Below are 23,244 nucleotides of genomic sequence, written 5' to 3'. Positions count from 1 at the left end.
GGTATGTTGATCATCCACCCTCCAATCATCAAACAAACCAAATTGCAGCCCTCTATCTTCAGTAGTTTTTATATTTATTGAAGGTTAGAGTTAGCAATAATCGTGCTTCCGGCAACTAATTACTAGGAAAGGCCACCACTAGGTTATAGTTTCGTGGGCCGCCTCTCATCCAGCATTATACAGAGAACACTAAAAGATAGATCTATTCTCGGTGGCCTTGATTATACAGAAAACTCGATTGCGCAGTTTTTACTTGTTTATTCATTCTCAGCGATCAAAGCTGTATCATCAGAAAACATAAGGTACTCACTCCATTCACGTCCCCTATTCAGGTCCCTCGTTTAGCAACTTTTCAAAAAAACTCACTCCGTCGATACAGAACCGAATTCTCTTCAAAGGACTTCTCTCCACTCGCACCTTTATTCAAGGATCTCTTTGCTGATTAACCTTTTTACTCAGTGTTAAAAGTTTTAAAGAGTACCTTTTTCATATCGGTGTTGAAATTTCAAAAAGTAAAGAAAAAATCGTATATGGTGTGTATGGATGTAAACAAATTGATCATAGAATTAATATAGCTAAAATATCGAAGGGACTGGCGATTTATAGTGTAGAACGTGATGTATTGAAAGCGATTCAATATTTGTAGGGTGACAGAGAAGCTTCTGAATGTGTAGACAGAAGACTGAAAACTGACTCTGAGAAAATGGAAGGTTTTGCCTTGATGGATTTCAGCATTTTAATAAGAAAGTACAAGTGAATGGAGAGGGGAGTGGTTGATGCTTGCAGATGACGCAACGTACAAAAGTTGAAAGGTAATGTGAGCGAGAGTAAGATTACGAGGGTGAAGGTAAGTGGACAACTAGGAATAAAGAATGTATAGTTTTTTTTTTTTTTTTTTTTTTTTTTTTTTTTTTTTTTTTTTTTTTTTTTTTTGGTGGAATACCGGAAGAGGGTGAGAGGGAAGAGACTGAACCACAACGGAATTTAAGAGCAAATGTAATAGATGATATAAAAAAATAGTAAGATGAAACATAAAAAATAAAAAAAAGTAAGATAAACAAACAAGACGAGAGTCGTAAAAAAAAGGTGCAATAAGAAAAGTAGGTCTGTGGAAAAGATCTAGAGAAAAATGGTATGTCTAGAAAAGACAAAGCTGGACTTAAATGAAGTGCTTGTTGAGCCAACTCTCCTTTATGGAAGTATGTGTGGATGTTTAATGCAAATGACCAGAGAATTTTTGAAGCAGATGAAATAAAGAGTTTAACCGGTCCAAATGCAGTCGAAATGAAATTATAAAAAAAGATGGTTAATGAGGCGATCCACATGACCAGCATCCGTAACAAGATATATGTGCGTTGAGAAGATGATAAGTTTATGAAAAAAGATTTAATTCGAAAGTTTCGCGAGGAATGAGAAAGAAAAGATCTGGTGAGTGCCACGTTGATGGAGTTGAATAAACAACCCACTGGAAGTGAGGGCCATTACATCATCACACTATACTGTTAGATTACAGTAAAAGATATTCCATTTAATAAATATATATATATATTACTATTTGTAATATAATTATATAATATTATATATATATATATATAATAATTATATATGATAATATTATATTATAATCTATATATATTAGGGTAAAAAATAAATGGGAAAAAAAATCATACAAATATGGTGATGAGCATATTAAGTAAACAACGATGTATAAAAAAATTATGATTACGTAATTAACGATGAAAATCAGGAAATTGAAATCTTTCGAATTGCGTTTTAAGAGAGTATTACATCTTCCCTTGAATTTCGAAATACCTTCATCGGTAAAACTTCCAGGGAGTATGCGCTGGACTTGTGTATTCATAAAAACGTAAACTAGAAATCTGGGCAATGTGGTATCATGGCAGCTCACCAGAACTTGAATGCCCAGTTGCTAATTACAGAGGCGCTGTCATTTAAGGCGATAACTGAAGTTCGTGTTGAAATAACGCCTCCTGGATGGTTTGTTTGTTTATATGGTGTTTTTACGTTGCATGGAACCAGTGGTTATTCAGCAACGTGACCGACGGCTTTACGTGACTTCCGAACCACGGCGAGAGTGAACTTAAGCTATCACCAGAAATACACATCTCTCACACCTCAATAGATTGGCCGAGAATCGACTCACGGCCACAGAGGTGGTACGCCAGCACCATACCGACCAAGCCACTGAAGCGCAGCCTCCTGGAAGGAGGCTCCGCTGATTTTCCTCGGGCGGTGGTCTGAATCATGGTCGTCGTTGGTCCACTGGTGATGTAAAGGACCACCACTTGGTCCACTGGCGATATAAAGGACCACCACTTGGTCCACTGGTGATATAAAGGACCACCACTTGGTCCACTGGTGATATAAAGGACCACCACTTGGTCCAGTGGTGATAAAAAGGACCACCACTTGGTCCACTGGTGATATAAAGGACCACCACTTGGTCCACTGGTGATATAAAGGACCACCACTTGGTCCACTGGTGATATAAAGGACCACCACTTGGTCCACTGGTGATATAAAGGACCACCACTTGGTCCACTGGTGATATAAACGACCACACTTGGTCCACTGGTGATATAAAGGACCACCACTTGGTCCACTGGTGATATAAAGGACCACCACTTGGTCCACTGGTGATATAAAGGACCACCACTTGGTCCACTGGTGATATAAAGGACCACCACTTGGTCCACTGGTGATATAAAGGACCACACTTGGTCCACTGGTGATATAAAGGACCACACTTGGTCCACTGGTGATATAAAGGACCACACTTGGTCCACTGGTGATATGAAGGACCACCACTTGGTCCAGAGGTGATATAAAGGACCACCATTTGGTCCACTGGTGATATAAAGGACCACCACTTGGTCCACTGGTGATATAAAGGACCACCACTTGGTCCACTGGTGATATAAAGGACCACATCTTGGTCCAGATGATAAAAAAGGACCACATTGGCCACTGGTGATATAAAGGACCACCACTTGGTCCACTGGTGATATAAAGGACCACCACTTGGTCCACCTGGTGATAAAGGACCACACTTGGTCACTGGTGATATAAAGGACCCACCATGGTCACTGGTGATATAAAGGACCACCACTTGGTCCACTGGTGATATAAAGGACCACCACTTGGTCCACTGGTGATATAAAGGACCACCACTTGGTCCACTGGTGATATAAAGGACCACCACTTGTCCACTGGCATATAAAGACCACCACTTGGTCCAACTGGCGTATGAAGGACCACCACTTGGTCAGATTGGATAAAGGACACCATTTGGTCTGGTGATATAAAGGACCACCCAAAAAAAATGGACTGTGATATAAAGGCCACCACTTGGTCCAGAGGTGATATAAAGGACCACCATTTGGTCCACTGGCGATAAAAAGGACCACACTTGGTCCACTGGTGATATGAAGGACCACCACTTGGTCCAGAGGTGATATAAAGGACCACCATTTGGTCCACTGTTTGGATAAAAAGGAACCAACACATTGGTCCCCTGGTGATATGAAGACCACCACTTGGTCCAGAGGTGATATAAAGGACCATTTGGTCCACTGATAAAAAAGGACCACCACGTTGGTCCACTGGTGATTATAAGGACCACCACTTGGTCCAGAGGTGATATAAGGACCACACTTGGTCCACTGGTGATATGAAGGACCACCACTTGTTCCCAGAGATGATATAAAGGACCACCATTTTGTTTGGTCCACTGGCGATAAGGAAAAAGGACCACACTTGGTCCACTGGTGATATGAAGGACCACCACTTGGTCCAGATTTTTTGGTGATATAAAGGACCACCATTTGGTCCACTGGCGATAAAAAGGACCACACTTGGTCCACTGGTGATATGAAGGACCACCACTTGGTCCAGAGGTGATATAAAGGACCACCACTTGGTCCACTGGCGATATAAAGGACCACACTTGGTCCACTGGTGATATGAAGGACCCACCACTTGGTCCAGTGGTGATATAAAGGACCACCATTTGGTCCACTACTAAAGGCGGTAGGAAAAGACACATTTTGGTCCACTGGTGATATAAAAGGACCACACTTGGTCCACTGGCGATATAAAGGACCACCCCCATTTGGCAATGGTGAGCTGCCATGATATCACATTGCCCAAGTTTCTATTTTAGGATTTTATGAATATACAACTCCAGCACATATTTCCTGGAAGTTTTATTAAAAAAGGTGTTTCGCGTTTACGAGCAAATATAGTACACTCTTAAAGCGCAATTCGACAACTTTCAATTTCCTGATCTTCATTACAAATTATGTAATCATAATTTTTGTTTTGTTTTATAATTAAGCTGATCACCTTATCTGTTTTTAAATTTTTTTTTTTTTAATATTCACAGTAAGCAAGTTAAAGGTAGTTTTGTTTTGTTCCATTTGAAAATTTGCGAATTCGGATATGTATATATATACACACACACACACAACACACACACACACACACACACACACATATATATATATATTATATATATATATATATATATATATATATATATATATATAATGTATATATAAGTATATGCCTATATGTATGCATGTGTGTGCGTATCTTTGCATTAGCAAGATATTTCCCAGGTTTCTTAGCCTAGTCGTTCAATGTCCTTTCCACGTCCTTTCATTCTTTATATTTTTTTATTTTTACAAAAATTTTCTTGAAACAAAACTAATAAGTTTGGAACACAAAACACCCCTGAGAGCAAAACCTGCCAATCATTCAGTACTTGATACAAAACAGTTACTTTAATTTATTGAATTTAATTAACTATAAAAAATATTTAATAAAATTAACTATAAAAAATATTAATAAAAATATTTAATAACTTTAAAAGCGGATGGATAAAAACTCCCCAATAAAAGCGCATTTATACAAATAAATAACAGTAGTGTGATACACATACAGTGTGCCTTGCACGGCACACTGTGGACGGTTCAAAAGGTTCTGCGAAGCGTCCCTTTCTTCCCTATACTCTAATTTGTCACCTTCGATGTTATGATGATAATAATAATAATAACATTTGATGAATACAGTAGTAATGTACAAGAAACAAAAAGATAAGGAAAAAACAATTAAACAACAAAGAAGTAGATCAACAAAAGGCAATACTTTTCATTAATATTCCCAAAAGCGAATGACAGTTACAGATGGAGATCTTGATAAACAAATTAGCAACATATGAAGTTGAGAAAATTGAGTGAGGAGAACCTCTTGGTGGCTCACGGTTCAAGACATTGTCAGAGAGAGAGAGAGAGAGAGAGAGAGAGAGAGAGAGAGAGAGAGAGAGAGAGAGCCGGAAATAACTACAAAGAAATGATATCGTTGGCACCCTCCCCGTCCTTCAAAAGTCTCTTTGAAGTTGTACGCTACTTGTCAAGGGTTGTATTACTTGTCAAGGGTTGTATTTTGCAATGGGCTGTTTGTAAGTCTGAGAAAATGACCTGCGTCAGGGCTCTGAGAGCTTATATGAAATGCCAGGTATTCTTTAGATCCAAAGATACGGAGTCATTTCTATGTAAAGGAATTTTTTTTTAATAAAAAAAATATCACTTTTGAGACGTGAAACGCCAGGACGTCCTGATCTCTCTCTCTCTCTCTCTCTCTCTCTCTCTCTCTCTCTCTCTCTCTCTCCAATGTCTGGAACCGTGAATTACCAAGAGGTTCTTCTCACTCAATATTCTCAACTTCATATGTTGCTATATATATATTTGGCAGAAAACCTCTATAACTTTTATAAATCGAGTCATCAATGAACACTTGCCTATAACGAAAACATCTCCATATTTACGTAGAGGCAAAAATCCGACGAATCCCTCTCCCCAAAACAATAAACAAAACAATAAAGACCGCACGAAAGAAAGCCTCCACCAACCGGATGTACTACAGGAGATTCCCTCTACGACCTCGAAGGCCTCAGTTTGATCCTCACATCCCAAAACTTAGGCCTCCTGTGATCAAGCCTATCCTTGGCCGTTTCCGCAAAGGCCCTAGGCTTATTGTGGCCCTATAATCAATTTGCATCCCAATGCCAGTTATAATTTGCCCCCATTACCATACATTCCCCTTTCGCGGCCATTAGGAGAGAGATACTCGCGCATCGTTGCCAGCGCTCATCCGAGACCAGCGTTCTTTTTTTCCCCACCAAACGCGCAAGTTGCCAAAGTTGAAAGGTGCCTTATTCAAATGCACGAATTACTCTTTGATACCTTATTACAGTATGACGATATCGATACGCCCTTTCAAAAAGCGGCGAATTTTAATGCATGTTTTACGACACGTTGATAACCCTACTATCCAAAACATGTACTACAAGACTGGCAAGAAGGCCTATTCTAATAATCTTTTAAGATGTTAAGGAATCGTTCTCTTTAACTTCTAAAACTGGATTTAATATGATGCAGCGATAAGTTCACCGATAGAATGAGTCTTCTTTAAAACAACAGCGGCTAATTATAATGTGTCCACAGTAATGGTGGAAAGTGTTTCAGTTAAAAATGATCAATTGTACTAGAAATACTCACCAATTGTGAAAGTCGTGAATGTGGTATGAGGGAACTTTTATATAACACGAACCTGTAAGAAAAAGAAAGGGAATTAATAAAGAAAATAAAGGCATTTTACTTATCTATACGTAAAACTCTTATCTCTGATCTTGGGGTACATGCCGTTCAAAATCCCGTACTATAGATCTAACCGCGAAGTGGAACTGTAGATATGAAGTTGTTTGCAGTCTTACGTTTTCTTCACAGGTTTAAAAATCATGCAGTTTATTAGAAATTCTATTTCTGCTGTGACTAAACTGTAGAATGGTCATCTTAATCGTTTTTTTTTAATTGTTGGCCCTACAGAAGTCCAAATTTAGTGGAAATGCTTTACAGTTGATCAGGATAATTCGAGACTCATTTCGTAGTTTATTACGAGCGTAGAGAAGTCGAGGTCATTACCGGAAACGGGCACATTTCTGGTGGCTCGGACCGACCCGGCCCTAACGCTATTCAAATGCTAATATCTCCAAAAGTATAGAAGAAAAAAAAAATGATTTCGGCAGATAAACCCTTAGTCTTTAAATGATGTTTTAATTATTGCGTTATAATTTTCTCAAAATTGATGATTTCAACAGCAATTAAACAGATTTCTCGAATAACAGGCTTCGTTAAACTATGTCTGCTAACCTCCGTTTATGTAGCAGAGAGTTCCGAGATACCCAGTCAACCCTTTGGTGGTTTAACCTGAAGCATTGCGAGTTTCGCTTCGGTGGTAATAATAATAACGTTACATATTTAAAAAACGAAGCGAGACTTGTATGTTCTCCAGTCAGCGAATCAACATATTCTGTTGTTGATGAAGCACACGATACAACGGAGAGAGAGAGGAAATTCCTAGTGAAACATCCAGAAAAACAAATTCAAATTCTCCAGTGAAACAGTCTGACAGTAATTTATCATTTTCGCCTCTACAGGATGATCCTATATATTCTAATTCTATTAACGTCTGGCAAACATTCCAACATGATATTGCAATTACGGCACTGAGAAAAATATGATGATGATCACTCAAACGAATGAATCTTCATAAGGAAGCATCCTTAAATGACATTACGTAAGTTGCACAGAAAGCTTTAAAAATGAATGTCTATACGGCATGAATACAACAGTGCGAGTTGCATTACCGCTTCTCTTGTTGCAGTTACGAGTACCGGCTCCAATTATACTGCTATAACATGTTTGCTGGTATATTCGTGTACTGTTTTGTGGAAACGCGATACCCTGTTAGAATGTGGATGCTCATGGTCTGAAGAGAGCGTAGCATGCGTTAATAATTGGGGTGAGTGTACTAAGGGGATTCATAGGGAGTTCTTTCGTGAAGTAGGGTTTATAAAAGAAGGCCGTAGGTTTATCTTCACTCATAATGTAAATCACTTCGAGCAATCTTAACTAATAAAGAAAAGATTCCGGGACGCAACTTACATCCAGACATTTGACAGTAGTCCAACAATGATCCAAAATAGATATAAAGTTTGAGGCGCAACAAACGATATCTGCTTTTTTGTGACAAAATTATATGACCCTGTATAAGAAGATTTTAAACATAATCAAACTGTGAAAAGTGCAATTCTCCTATTGCTTTTGTTGTTAAAAATTCTCATGACTTACGGTCTTACAATGAAAGTTTGCAGGTATTCGAACAATTAACGGGGGAGGGGATACAGACCGGGAAAGGTCATATATATTACATCACTCATTAGACTGGGACTGATATTTTACGCAGCAGAACTTCACCAATTGTCATCTTTAATATATTCATTTGGGAAACAAAAATCATAAAAAAACGAAAAACAGATACCCCACAACACTAGTAGTATATATATATATATATTTATATATTATATATATATATATATATATATATATATACTGATATTATAAAACACAATACATGTACCATATATTTCATTTATACATATAAGCACACACACACACACGCGCGCGCGCGCGCACACACACACAGACATATATATATATAATAAATATATATATATATATATTATATATAAATATAATATTAGATATATAGAATACATAAAGAATATTATATATATATATATATATTCATACACAGCAAAAAATATAAATTTATATAAAAGCACAAACACACGTACACAGATATATATATATATATATATATATATATATATATAATATATATATATATATATATAAGTGCACAGCAAAAATATTGGTTTCATAAGATGCCAGAGTTGCCCAGATAAAAAAACTTCTGATGTCTTTTTACGACAACGGAAAGGCGTTTGACCTTTTTTACGGAAAACCTTGAACCACTAAGGTATCCCCGCTTACTATGCAGAGATATCTGAAACTATCCTGCAACGATCCAGATGCAAAATTAATGTTGATGCAATCTCGTCGAAGGAATCTGCATTAAAAATACGGGGGAATGTCACGTCAACTTAGATGTTTGCCTTTTGTATGTATCTCATGATGAAAGCTCGGACTTGTGTATCGAGAGAAACTTGACTGATTAAAGGAATATTACAGAGTTTAGGCCAAAGGCCAAGCACTGGGAACTATGCGGTCGTTCAGCGCTGCAAAGTAAATTGAGAGTAGGTAGGTTTGAAAGGTGTGACAGGAGGAAAAACTTTGCAATTGCACTATGAAATAATTGTTAAGAAAGGGTGGACAGCAAGATGAAAGAAAGTAATATGAATGGAGATAGAGTACAAATAATGAAAGGAGTTGCAGCTAGGGGCCGAAGGGACGCTGCAAAGAACCTATAGTAATGCCTACAGTGCACCCTGTGAGGTGCACTGACAGCGCTACCCCACTACGGGCGTTGAATGATTAAGAATACGCAGACGATGCTGTGTTAATCAGGGAATGAATGGTGAAAGGCGACTGCTAATCACAGTATCTAAACAAAAGGGCCAGGATTGAATCCTAGGTGGGGCAAATGCACTTAAAAATTATAATTTTCCTTGGTATCGTGATTAGATATAGATATACAATACATAGAAATAAAGGCAGAAGCCATGAAGGAGAGTGAAACAATGTTTAGTAGTATGCAGAGTAAAGGACTTTGAGTCGAAAGATCTTGTAGCTACTCCATTGGTTCACTTTCCTTCGTGGCTTATACCTTTATTTATATATTCACCATGGTCCAAACTTTCGTGATTCAGTTATATATATATATATATATATATATATATATATATATATATATATATATAATATATATATATATATATATATATATATATATATATAAATGCGGGATTGTAGTTTAAGTTAGGCTACTATGAGTTTCCTCTAGTCTAGTGTATCAGACACTTTCCGGTATCGCCGAGAAATGACAGATGAAGATGTAGAAATTATCCCGCGGCAAAGGTCGACACCTGAGTGTTAATGACAGAAAGGAAGTAAACCGGCGCAATCGAATGTTCTGTAAAGCGCATAATGCTGTACTAAACTCTCAGGCACGGCCCGTGAAACTCTCAACCGCGGCCCAAAGAAGTTTCAGCGACGGCCCGGTGGCGGCCTGTGTTGTTGGCACCTATACTGCTGCCGTCCGCACGACCGTGGGTACCTTTAACCTTAAATACAATACAAACTACTGAGGCTAGAGGGATGCAATTTGGTGTGCTTGATGATTAGAGGATGGATGATCAAAATACCAATTTGCAGCCCTCTAGCCTCAGTAGTTTTTTTTTTTTTAATCTGAGGGCGGACAGGAAATGTGCGGACGGACAGACAAATAGTTATCTCGGCAGTTTTCTTTACAGAGGAGTAAAAAGAGGGTATAAAATACTGCAGAAAACCTCTACGCATAGGGGAACAAGAATAAATAATAAACAACTCAGAGAATAATGAAATATAGCACCAAAAATGAACAACTTAAGAAGAAAACGATAAACTACAAACCCGAGGAAAACAAAAGAGCAGACCGAAGGCGCTCAATTCGACGATAAAAGAATCCAAACTGACCCAACATATTGCAGGAAGGAAGCAAAAAGGGATAAAATGAGCACCTTCATGCGAATAGACAAAAATTCTGCTTAGATAAAACAGTGTAATTACCTCTAGCGTCACTGGTATAATATATATATATATATATAAGGATATATATATATATATTATATTATATATATATAATATATATATTATTATTATAAATACAAAAACAAGATAGGAAGAAACAAAGTACTGATTATGGAGGAGGGATAAAGAAGGCAATTTGACCCCCCTTGGGCCGCCGGCAGCAAACGGCTCACATGAGCACCTTCCTGCGATAGACAACAGTCTGCGTAGACTCAAACAGTGTAATTACCTCTAGCGTCACTGGTATAATATATATACCAAAAACAAGAGTAAGGAAGAAACAAAGTACTGAGATATGGAGGAGGGATAAAGAAGGCAATTTAAAACGGCCACAGAAAAGATAACATAAAGCACGAAAGGATTATTGAGAAAAAGTAGTACTCGTGATGTACACGATAATTGTAAAAAAAAAATAAGAAGAAATAACCACAAAAGCAGAAAGCGAAAAATAAAATAAAATAAAATACAATAAAATAAATCGGCAATGCAGAGAAAAAGAAAGACGAAAGAGCATTATACGTTGAAAGATAAATAACAATGACAAATGACAGAAAAGAATGAGGTTAAAAGAGTAACCGAACGAAAAACAGAGGAAGCATGAGAGAAAAAAAATAAAAAAAAGAAAATAAATAAATAAATACATAAACGATACTTCAAATAATAATGAGCATGGAAAAGGAAGGAGAATAGCAGCATTTCCCATATATATAAAAAAAAAACGATAAATGAGTCAAAAACCTACTAGAAAACCGAGAGTGAAAGACAAGCAAGGCTTATAAATGGCTCTTCCCTTGTGGGGTGAGGATTACCCCCAAAGAGGCTGTCAGTCCCGTGTTGGTAGTAGGTATTGTTGGCAGAAAATGAACGCTCACGCCGGGTGTTTTTTTTTTTTTTTTTCTTTTTTTATACTCTTCTTCTTTTTCTTTCCACCCCAACTACGACTGACAATTCAACTAACAACCAGGTACCCAAATCGCTGCTTGGGTGAACTGAGGCATTATTGGAGTTGAGAGAAAGTTCTCTTATCTGTCCCTCTTCGTCACGTTCGAGAATCGAACGCTGGTCCCTCAGCTTGAGAGAGAGAGAGAGAGAGAGAGAGAGAGAGAGAGAGAGAGCAATGATTATAATGAGGCTGTTCCGTGTTCCAATTCATGGCCACAAAAAGCGCGCGCAGAGAGAGAGAGAGAGAGAGAGAGAGAGAGAGAGAGAGAGCAATGGTAGTAAGAAAGATAACATGAGGGATGGGTGGGTGGGGGGAGGTAAGGATAATGATTATAATGAGCCTGTACCGTCTGTCCCAATTCACGGCCCCAAAAAGCTTTCAAAGAAAAGCCGAGATAACATGCAAAGGGGGGGGGGGGAAGACTCGTCCCTTCTTAAAAATGGACGAGTTGATGATAACGGTAACGACCAGAATGAAACGAACCCTTTTCTTCGAAGTATTTTGTTTAATTTGCTGTGTTTTAAGAAAGAAGAGAGAGAGAGAGAGAGAGAGAGAGAGAGAGAGAGAGAGGATCAACCTAACAATTTTGTGAAAACTGTGGTTACCACTGTGCAAGCACACTCACACAGACACAAGCAAGGTCTACAGACCTTCAACATAAGCATACACAAGGGTTTGTTTGTTTGTATGGTGTTTTTACGTTGCATGGAACCGGTGGTTATTCAGCAACGGGACCAACGGCTTTACGTGCCTTCCAAACCACGTCAAGAGTGAACTTCTATCACCAGAAATACACATCTCTAACCCCCTCAATGGAATGGCCGAGAATCGAATTCGCGACCACCGAGGTGGCAGGCCAAGACCATACGAATCATGTCACTGAGGCGCTCTATATGCAAGGGCTGAAAGCCATTTAAAGCCATTTAAAGCTGCTATGTGGAACGTTCAATACAATTCATACGGGAGAAACAGTGAAATGCAACGATATCACCATTCAATATAAAGTTCACTGAGAGTGCAGTCCAGCACCGAAGACACCGGCAGTTTACCTCAAGTAGAGACGAATTTTCATAAATTCCATGCGAGGTATATCGGCGGCATAAGCAGCACAAAAGCACGCACTTACCGTTAGCAACGCGAGGAAAGTGCTGGAACACCTGTGTCCAAAGATGGATCTTTATAACGAACTTCTTTTTTTATTTTTGGTAAAAGACTCATACATAACCGGCAGAGAGAGAGAGAGAGAGAGAGAGAGAGAGAGAGAGAGAGAGAGAGAGAGAGAGAATGATATCAGCGAGCATAATGAACACATCAACACAAAAAAATTGAAACTCAAAACTCAGTGAACAAGTACAGAAGACCTTTCTTTACGAAATTGAATTGAATATAGAATTTAGGCCAAAGGCCAAGCACTGGGACCTATGAGGTCCTTCAGCGCTGAGAATGAAATTGACCGAAAATGGTTTTGAAATGTGTAATAGAAGGAAAACCTCGTAATTGCACCATGAACCAAATGTTAGGAGAGGCTTGAAAGTAAGATGGAAGACAGGGAACATGAAGGTAGGTACAGTTAAAGGAACGAAAGGGGTACCATGTAGGGTCGGAAGGCATGCGTCAAAGAACCTTAAGTAATGCCTACAGTGCACCAAATGAGGTGCACTGACGGCACTATCCGCCCCTATGGGGATGAAAAATACCATAACTTCACACTTTTATTATGATAGAAAAAAGCAAAATATATAAGTTGTCAAAGCGTCCAACTATAAATGAATAAAGAGAATCATAAAATATTAATAAAAATGAATAGTAAAAGTAACTAAAACGCTGCATGGCTCATAAAATTTCCTCTGGCGCCACCACAAGAGGTATTATATCTCGTCAGTAATATTCAAACAGATTATATATACGAGCATGCAATGCCTCACGCGCTGTTCAATAAATTCTAATTTTCCTTTAATATCGTTGCTTCCAAAGAATTTATGCTTTGGGGAGCTGGGATCTCATATACAAGAATTTATAACAATCCCCTCTCGTCTCCTTCTCTCTACCAAGAACGCTAACGAAAATAACATATTCTCTCTCTCTCTCTCTCTCTCTCTCTCTCTCTCTCTCTCCTCTCTCTCTCTCTCTCTGAAAAGAAAGGGGAAAAAATGTATGGACGACAAAGATAAACAAACATTAAATAAAAAGTCCTCCATAAAAAGACTAAGAAAATAAATCAAAGAGATCTTGAAGCAGCAGCAAAAGCTGCACTCGAGAGGACCAAAGGAAATGATTAGGGAGCGACGATAAGAGAGAGAGAGAGAGAAGAGAGAGAGAGAGAGAGAGAGAGAGAGAGAGAGAGAACCTTCCCGACGACGTCCCTGACGGAAAAGCTTTCATTTGCAGAAATAAGATCATATACTGCGTTCCGAGAGAGAGAGAGAGAGAGAGAGAGAGAGAGAGTTTGGCACTTACTACTACAAGCGGGCCGCAACAAAGATTAGGGACTCGTTCTTATCAACAACAGGAGAAGTAGTTACAAGAGCAAGAGATGCTTGCCTCCTTGATGCCCCCACTACCCACAACCCCCCCTAAATCCCGGTTTCCCAACTCTTCCCCCCCCCCCTCCCCCCATTCCCTTCCCGCTCAATTGTCATTTACTTCACGGAACGGTGGAACGAAACTTCTTAAAACAAGCTAATTATCCCTACTGGATGCTTTCCAAATGTGAATTAGTGGCTCTCAGCGTATCGGACGTTGTAGTGAATGCTGCTCGAGCGGCTTCTTTTCATCTCTCTCTCTCTCTCTCTCTCTCTTCCTTCTGTAATAAACATGGTGGTACATAAATTACATGACACACACACACACACACACACACACACACACACATATATATATATATATATATATATATATATATATATATATATATATATATAAGTTTTGCGAATGTGATACTGCGTGTGTATCTCAACAGAAGATAATTCCTCGCTTGACGAGTGGGTTGCTTGCTCATCTACTGATTTGGTAGTAAGAGTTCGTGCCCCGCTCTGCCAACGTGGAATCAAAGGAATTTCTTTCTGGTGATTAGATACTAACATCATCTCGATATAATGTGGTTCGGATCCCACAATAAACTGAAGGTCCCGTTGCTAAGTAACCATTTGGTTCGTAGCCATGTAAAAATCTCTAATCCTTCGGGCCAATCCTAGGAGAGCTGTTAATCAGCTCAGTGGTCTAGTTAAACTTAGATATACTTAACTTTTCAACATTAGATCGTTTCCTTCATAAACTACCAAGACAGTGGTCGCGGTACCATTCATAACTTATCAGCCAAGAACCACCAAGAAGAAAAGTTTATACACGTATGCAGAAGATTAATCAGCAGAACGTCAAACCCCTTATAAGCACTGCGTTACTGTCCTCTTGTTGTGAGCACGATCTCGCTCCCGGAGGACTTTTTATTTATTTATTTATTTATTTTCTACTATCTCTTCCTTTCTTACAACACTTTTCAACAACCCCTTCTCCAATTTCTTTCGAGATTTAGTTTGTGTCCTTCCCCTTTCACAACAGAGATTCCACTCACGCTCATAACTCTATGATCATACGCTCACATCCTCGTAAGTCAGTATCTCATTTAAAATTATATAAAACCATGAGAGAGAGACAACATATATAATGAAATGCTTACTAGCTGTTAAAAGCCTGGTAAGGGCTGCATCGCTTGCCTGATGTTTCGGGAGAAAAGTTATATAAGAAAATATTGTCTAGCAAGTGAAGACATTCACAGTTGATAGAAAAATTTAGACAGAGCTTTCGTTTACAGCCCAATTTGTAAGGGAAGGCGTTAAGCTAGCTGATTTTCTGAGGTTCTAGTTTCACAAAGTTCCTTTGCGTTAAATTGATAATAAATGGCTGGTGACCACATTTCCACGTGACAAACTTTCTGTCTACAGGTAGTATAATGTGTTCCACAGAATAATCCATTACCTGGAGCCATAAAACAAAGCCACCCTTGCCAACGCCCTCCCTCCCGGCCTCATGCTTGACAGAGTTTAATTTACAACTGCCGCCCGCCCACTACCCTACCCCAAATGCAAAGACCTCACTTTTTCCAGAAGTTTCTAATCCACAAAGACGTTCTCACAAAAATAATTGCAATTATTTACATAACATTTGATTTCTTTATACATTGCTTAATAACACAATCTATGATTTAAAAGTACTTCAGTAAGTTGTCCAAGCAATTGTAATTTTATGGAACTAGACTATTTTCTTCCATTAAGGCTTACAGGACTGAATTTTAGCGAACAAATGACTGCTACGAATACATAATATATACATTCCGTTAGCTGACAAAAGCCCTGTCCTGCAGGCGATCTTAAACCGTAATGACCAACTGGTCAAACGCCAAATATAAACGCTCTTCGCTGTCATAACTAAAAGATTAGGTGGGGAACATGTCAAAATAATACACAGGAAGCCATATAATATTTGACAGTATTGTAGTTTCTTCTCTTTTTCTTATTTAAATCTACATTACAGATACATCCAATATAAAGCGATAAAATTGCCTTGTTCTTCGAAAAGTACTGCATCAACACATCTAAACATTGCATTTTCAGACTTATAATATCCAAGTATACGGACCAAAACAAATGAAAGGTAAAGCAGCAGAAAATATCTCGAGTATTCGAGAAATTGGTATAATCAGCAATCAAAAGTGTTCCGGGACTATATTGGGGTTTAATTCATCACAGCCTAACTTATCAAAAAATATGAAAAGCAATTCTTTCAAAATTTCAAATTATCCCCTCTTTCTCCGTCTCATTGTATCAATATACCTTAATCTACAGTGTCTATGAATCAGTCCTTGTCCTTAAAAAGGGCCTCTCTCTCTCTCTCTCTCTCTCTCTCTCTCTCTCTCTCTCTCTCTCTCTCTCTCTCTCTCGGTCGTAATTAGCACGTGCATCTCAAATGAGACCAAATTCTTGTATCGAAAAATGACCCAGGGTACTAAAAAACCAAATATCTTTTTTTTTTAATCCTTCAATTTGGCATTAATGGATTTCATTTATCAATTCCTGGAACGTATTCCTGAATTTGCAAAAGGCGCCGTTCAAACCATTTAACCCAAAACGGGTTTATTCGGCTGGTAAATACATAAATGTTTATCAACAAATACGGTATTACTCATTCATGCGATGTTTTTGAAGCATATCAAAATTGCTGGATTGCACGAATGATACAGCCAATTATTTTAATCATTCATCAATGGAAAATATATCTCCAATTCATGTGTGCTGATCGGGTAAAGTGTTACTTTTCTCTATTTGCTATCAGGGAGGTCTTTGTCTCTTTGTCTCTCTGTCAGAAGAATGAAAGGCAATTTAATCAGCTGTTATTTTTTTTACGACAGAGATGGGATCTGAAAAGATGCCTCCATTACATAACCATATAAAATATTTGTTCGTCTCCCCCCCTTCTCTCTCTCTCTCTCTCTCTCTCTCTCTCTCTCTCTCTCAAAGAATGCAGAGCCATAAAATGAATCATAACCATAGCCCCCATAAATTCCTTGAAGTGTCTCACTGACCGATGCCATCCCCTTTATCTCGAAAGATGTTTTATCACTGAACAAAGTTTGTAATCGTTTCACAAATCAATTCCTCCGGTTCCCTTCAATGGCAGTCACTTACAGCTGACGGTTATAGAATAGGGTCCACAGAAATGGAGTCGACACTTTATTAGTGAACGAGCATAAACAGATATAAGGCGTAATGAAAATCGTCAGTTAAAAAAACACATACGGAATTTTTATCTATTCTTTTGTAAGAACTCTTCCACATCTATAATTGACTGGTGTTTTTTGTTATGGTTACACAGAACACACACATACACGCACTATATATATATATATATATATATATATATATATATATAATATATATATATATATATATATATATATTTGTGTGTGTCCGCATGTGAATTTTTGTACACATTACATTCGTTATAATCACTAATATCAACTAAAAATACCATTTAATATTCAGTTCACTATGCCTAGGAATAACGCACACCCGATGAGAATTACACTTACACACACACACATATATAATTATATATATATATATATATATATATATATATATATATATATATAAATGTTATATATAAATGTATATATATACATATATATATCTATACAATATATTTACACAACCCACACACACACACAAAATTTTAGTGTTCTATCCCACCAATTCGTAGACAGATTCAACCTGCTGGTAAGAAGCGCGTATTCGGTATAATCAAAAGCAAACGATGGAAGGAATGACTCAGCCACCGACGTAATTTTCTGCTTAATATGAAAATTGAGACGGCGTCGAGTGGAGGGCGCTCGCTGCTCCTGAAAGGGACACCCACTCACGCAGAAGACCGTGTCAAATCCAAACCTTTTACTTGTTACCCCTTTTGGAGAAGCTGCACTGACACATACGAACGCAAACATTTTAAAATTGGTTGTTGTTTCATTACTTTTGTGGACGGGAAAATAACGTGTGGCTCAGCACACTGACAGACAGACCTTTTTCATTCCAAGGTTTCCACCAAATTATTATTTTAGAAATTAAACAAAAAACTTTCCACCAAATTATTATTTCAAAAATTAAACACAAAAGGCTTTCCACCAAATTATTATTTCAGAAATTAAACACAAAAGGCTTTCCAGCAAATTATTATTTCAGAAATTAAACACAAAAGGCTTTCCACCAAATTATTATTTCAGAAATTAAACACAAAAGGCTTTCCACCAAATTATTATTTCAGAAATTAAACATAAAACGCTTTCCACCAAATTATTATTTCAGAAATTAAACACAAAAGGCTTTCCACCAAATTATTATTTCAAAAATTAAACATAAAAACGTTTTCCACCAAAATTATTATTTCAGAAATTAAACACAATAGGCTTGCCACCAAATTATTATTTCAGAAATTAAACACAAAAGGCTTTCCACCAAATTATTATTTCAGAAATTAAACACAAAAGACTTTCCACCAAATTATTATTTCAGAAATTAAACACAAAAGGCTTTCCACCAAATTATTATTTCAGAAATTAAACACAAAAGGCTTTCCACCAAATTATTATTTCAGAAATAAACACAATCTTAATTCTACCTCTTATGACTCTGAGGAGGAACGTAAAAGTACATTACATTAATCAAATAATTTCATGTTAATACTAATTCATGACATGGAGGTTTTCCATTCCGAAGACTGTATTTCATATTCCTTTTGTGCCCATACGCACACACAAAATGAATAAACACTGCGTACAGCAATATACTAGGGCCTTGGAAATCAGCAACTTTTTATGCAGTGACGCACGCAATGTATAATTACGGCGAAATGACGCTAATTGGAATCTCGCCCAGAAATATTAGCATACTGTTAGCCTACATTCCCTCAACTAAGCAACAAGTAATCTATCAGCTTCTAAAGTATTTCAATCTTAAGTGTATTTCGAAGGTGAGGTCTAATCTGTTCTTTCCTGTAAGAATATCTAGAGAGATTTGTCAAAATGCTGACTTTAAATTTCTTGTCTAGAATCCATAAGATATTTGCTTACATACACTGCAAATAGCCAACTAGGACTGGCTAAAAAATAAATAAATAAATAAGTCACGAAGTCCAATATTTTATAAAAACATTTCCTCATACCTCACCTCTAAAAATTTCTCTCAGTAGTATAATAGCAGTTTTTGTTTGTATGGTGTTTTGACGTTGCATGGAACCAGTGGTTATTCAGCAACGGGACCAACGGCTTTACGTGACTTCCGAACCACGTCGAGATTGAGCTTCTATCACCAGAAATACACATCTCTCACACCTCAATAAAATGCCAGAGAATCGAACTCGCGGCCAACGAGGTGGCACGCCAAGACCATACCGACCACGCCACTGAGGCGCTTTATAATAGTAGTATGAAGTGATATAAGTATTAAATTTAGTGATGGCTCCCAAAAATTAATTTAAGAAAATACAGTAACCCATCTCGTTACGAGCAAGAAGCGATTTCTTCTGATGACATTGGAAATTGAATCAGAATTCAAGCGCTCCGCTCAGTCACGCGATTCGGTTTTCTGCGAAAATCCAGCTTTTTGACTTAGGCAACAGTCAGCACTATTATCATCACGAGCTTGCGCGCGCGCTGGAACTCGGCGCTGCTGTTTCCCTTACCCTCCCGATCATCTCCCTTCCGGGCCGGACAAATCTGTTTCTAGGGGGTGGGTGGCTGTGTCATAACTCCCTTACTATCATGCGATGAAGAACAAACAAGATCAGATCCACTTACATTTTATTATTATTGTCATTACCACTATTATAAATTTAGAAACAGAAATAGAATATTAAATTTTGGCCAAAGGCCAAATGCTATGGATGGTAGTAATAAAGGAGATGCTTTGGTTGGGTTAATAATCAGACATCCTGGAAAGCCCCTTTAATCTCACAACTTAGCACATTTGTCCAGAATCATAAAAGATCATCAGATGCTACCCCACAGTTATGTTATTCTCTCTCATTTATCTGCAGTATTGGTCTGCTAATCGTCCTTTCAGGCAATTTCCTTAGCATCAAAGAAGAACGAATTCATTTCACCCCATGAACTCAATGAGAAGAGTCGTGAAGTTATCTTGGGTATTCGCAGGGAATCGCAGCTCAGTTTTGTATTGAACAGAACCATATCATAACATCGTACTGGTGTCGTATCTACCGTGATAGAATCGTGACCACGCAGTCATTTTTGCACTCGGCAGTCCACTGGCTGGCTGGCTGCCGCCACCCGCTACGATTTACAGGTTATAAAGCATCAACGTGAATCGACATACAAATCATTATTAAAGTTGGTTGTACACTTTAACAGGGACAAACAGAATTTCCGATGATGATTTTCACTTAGGACAAATCTACGAAATTTAACTTTATTTATACTCTGAGCAAAATTCTAATATTAATAGGATCCAGTGCCCGACAACAACAATTACTCCAATGAAGAATATCTACGCTGAGATATAAGAACTTGACGAGAAAATTAATGGTTTAGCTTTTACTAATGCAAAACACGTCTCCACGAATCTGGAAATCTCTTCAGTGCTTCTTAATAAAGATTAAAGCTGAGTATCAGGTCTACTGATATTTTAGATTACATTAAACAAGTAAAAAAAAATATGGCCAAGTTTCTTCGGCGCAATCGAGTTTTATGTACAGCGTATAATACTGTATGATATTCTCAGTCACGGCCCATGAAACTCTCAGCTGCTGTCCATGAAGCTTTCTGCCACGACCCGGTGGTGGCCTGTGTTGTTGGCTCCTATAACGCTGCCAGACGCACGACCATGGCTAACTTTAAACCTTAAATAAAATAAACACTTCAGAGGCTAGAGGGCTGCAATTTGGAATGGTTGATGATTGGAAGGTGGATGATCAACATACCAATTTGCAGCCCTCTAGCCTCATTTTTTAAGCCTAGAGGGCGGAGAGCGGACGGACAGACAAACAGTCATCCCAATACTTATCTTCTACAGAAACCTAAAACGATAAGATTGATGGTAACAATAAGTGTCTGTTATTCTTTAATAAGGCTATTGCTTTTTGTAGTGGGCATGTATAAGCTTCCCTAATTTTTCTGCACATCATAGCGAGTGTTTCTGGCGCACAATTATAGCTTCCTTACTATGAAAGTGAAAGTAGCAGGGGAGAAGGCTGGTTGTGCTCCTTATGATAAGTATAAATATATATGTGCAATGCATATGTACAAGACTACAACATCGTATGTCGACAGCAGGCATGTAGACGCGTCTGAATGAATTATAAGCATGTGCAGCAGACGAGAGAGAGAGAGAGAGAGAGAGAGAGAGAGAGAGAGAGAGAGAATTATTTTAAAACGCTGCATCCATTAACACTTAATGTACTATCGTTTAATCAGCCGTGAAATCAGTAATCTTATTATTCAGCCTATTAATTTAACAACTCATCGGGCACTGGTTTACAATTCAAACTGATTTCTATTTGCTACCTACAATTGATTTTCCATCATATATGTTAATCACACTTAAATGAAGTGAGATAGTTAAAGTAACTAGAATGAGTATACTCACTGTCGTTCAAAATTAATGAAACATTCAACGATTTCTTTATTACGTACAAGGGGCAGCTACCTGCAATACGCAACATTTGACTTAGGAAAACAGCCAAAATATCTTTAAAAACAGCCAAAATGTCTTTAAAACAGCCAGATATCTTTAAAACAGCCAAAATGTCTTTAAAACAGTCAAAATATCTTTAAAACAGCCTAAATTTCTGTAAAACAGCCAAAATTTCTTTAAAACAGCCACTATATCTTTAAAACAGCCAAAATTTCTTTAAAACAGCCAAAATTTCTTTAAAACAGCCAAAATTTCTTTACAACAGCCAAAATATCTTTAAGTTCCGTCTACAGAATATTTTTCCTCTTACTCGGAAGGACCAGGATTGTCTACGTAGGTTACGCTCTGCAATGCTACCTATTTTGGAAGAAACTTGAAAAGGTTTCAAAATCCTGAACAATCCTTAATGCTAATCAACTTCGCTCCTTCTCTAATGGATGTTGGAGAAAACTTGCTCTACTTTAAATGGACTAGAAAGAGCAAACTTAATAAATGGGAGATTAAATGCCTCAGTTAACGAGTGTAGCTAGGGCGTAAAAAAAAGAAAAAAAGTTTTCCTGGAGAACACTTTAATTAAGATACGCGTGAAATGAAGACTCAATAAATAAAATAACTATCACATAAAAACATTCGAATTTAACTAGTAAACCAAAACCTTCTCATACAACTGTGTTGGTTAAATAAATAAATAAGGACACTAAGATGGCAGTATTCATGACGAAAAGCATGGCAAAGTCCCAATTCTTCCACGAAGAAGAACGGAAAGCGCACATAATGAAAACATTCCCCTCAGAATACTTCTCCAACTACTCATTACACAGCTGAAGACGCATGCGCAAAAGCAGAGAAGTTAGACTGGAATACCATTCCTTTAAATATATACAGGAAGAAAGTTAGGAAATATTGACAAAATATTGACAAGACCTTGGGGCTTCTGAATTGAATTGAATATGAAATTTAGGCCAAAGGCCAAGCACTGGGACCTATGAGGCCATTCAGCACTGAATTGGAAACTGACAGTAAATGGGTTGATGGGTGTAACAGGAGGAAAACCTCAAAGCACAATTGTTAGGAGAGGGTGGAAAGTAAGATGGAAGGAAGAGACTATGAAAGATGGTCCAGTAAAAGGCACGAAAGGGGTTGCACGCTGCAAAGAACCTTAAGTAATATTAGCCTACAGTCCACCTTATGAGATACACTGACGGCACTATCCCCCCAACCCCTACGGGACCCTGGGGTCTCTGGACGGCTTCGTCTTTATTTTACTCACGGATCCCTTTAATGCTTAGGCCTCACTCCTCCTAAAAAAAGATCTTTCTCTTTTTCATCTATTTCATCTGTTGTAAAGTTGTCCGTCCCATCGACGTTCGTGCAAGAGAGGAAAAAGGGTATAAAAACTATATCTGCTTTAAATGGATGTGATACAGAGGTA

The 23,244-nt window shown here is 37.8% G+C and overlaps 1 protein-coding gene across 4 annotated transcripts in view; it reads right to left on the bottom strand.

The window, feature by feature from the left end:
* The window catches only part of LOC135209700 (scavenger receptor class F member 2-like), a 901,938-nt gene that overhangs the window by 346,661 nt on the left and 532,033 nt on the right, over positions 1-23,244 (bottom strand). The window contains exon 6 of one of the 4 annotated variants that reach the window (XM_064242462.1): positions 6,582-6,633. The exons of the other annotated variants lie outside the window; for them this stretch is intronic. The gene's annotated coding sequence lies outside the window, so the exon portion shown is untranslated. The remainder of the gene's footprint in view (positions 1-6,581; positions 6,634-23,244) is intronic. 4 annotated transcript variants of the gene reach the window in all.

Source organism: Macrobrachium nipponense, chromosome 38 (genome assembly GCF_015104395.2).
Source record: "Macrobrachium nipponense isolate FS-2020 chromosome 38, ASM1510439v2, whole genome shotgun sequence".
In the NCBI taxonomy this organism is placed as follows: domain Eukaryota; kingdom Metazoa; phylum Arthropoda; class Malacostraca; order Decapoda; family Palaemonidae; genus Macrobrachium; species Macrobrachium nipponense.
The sequence above is the reverse complement of the archived record's forward strand: the minus strand, read 5'-3'. Positions and strand labels throughout refer to the sequence as shown.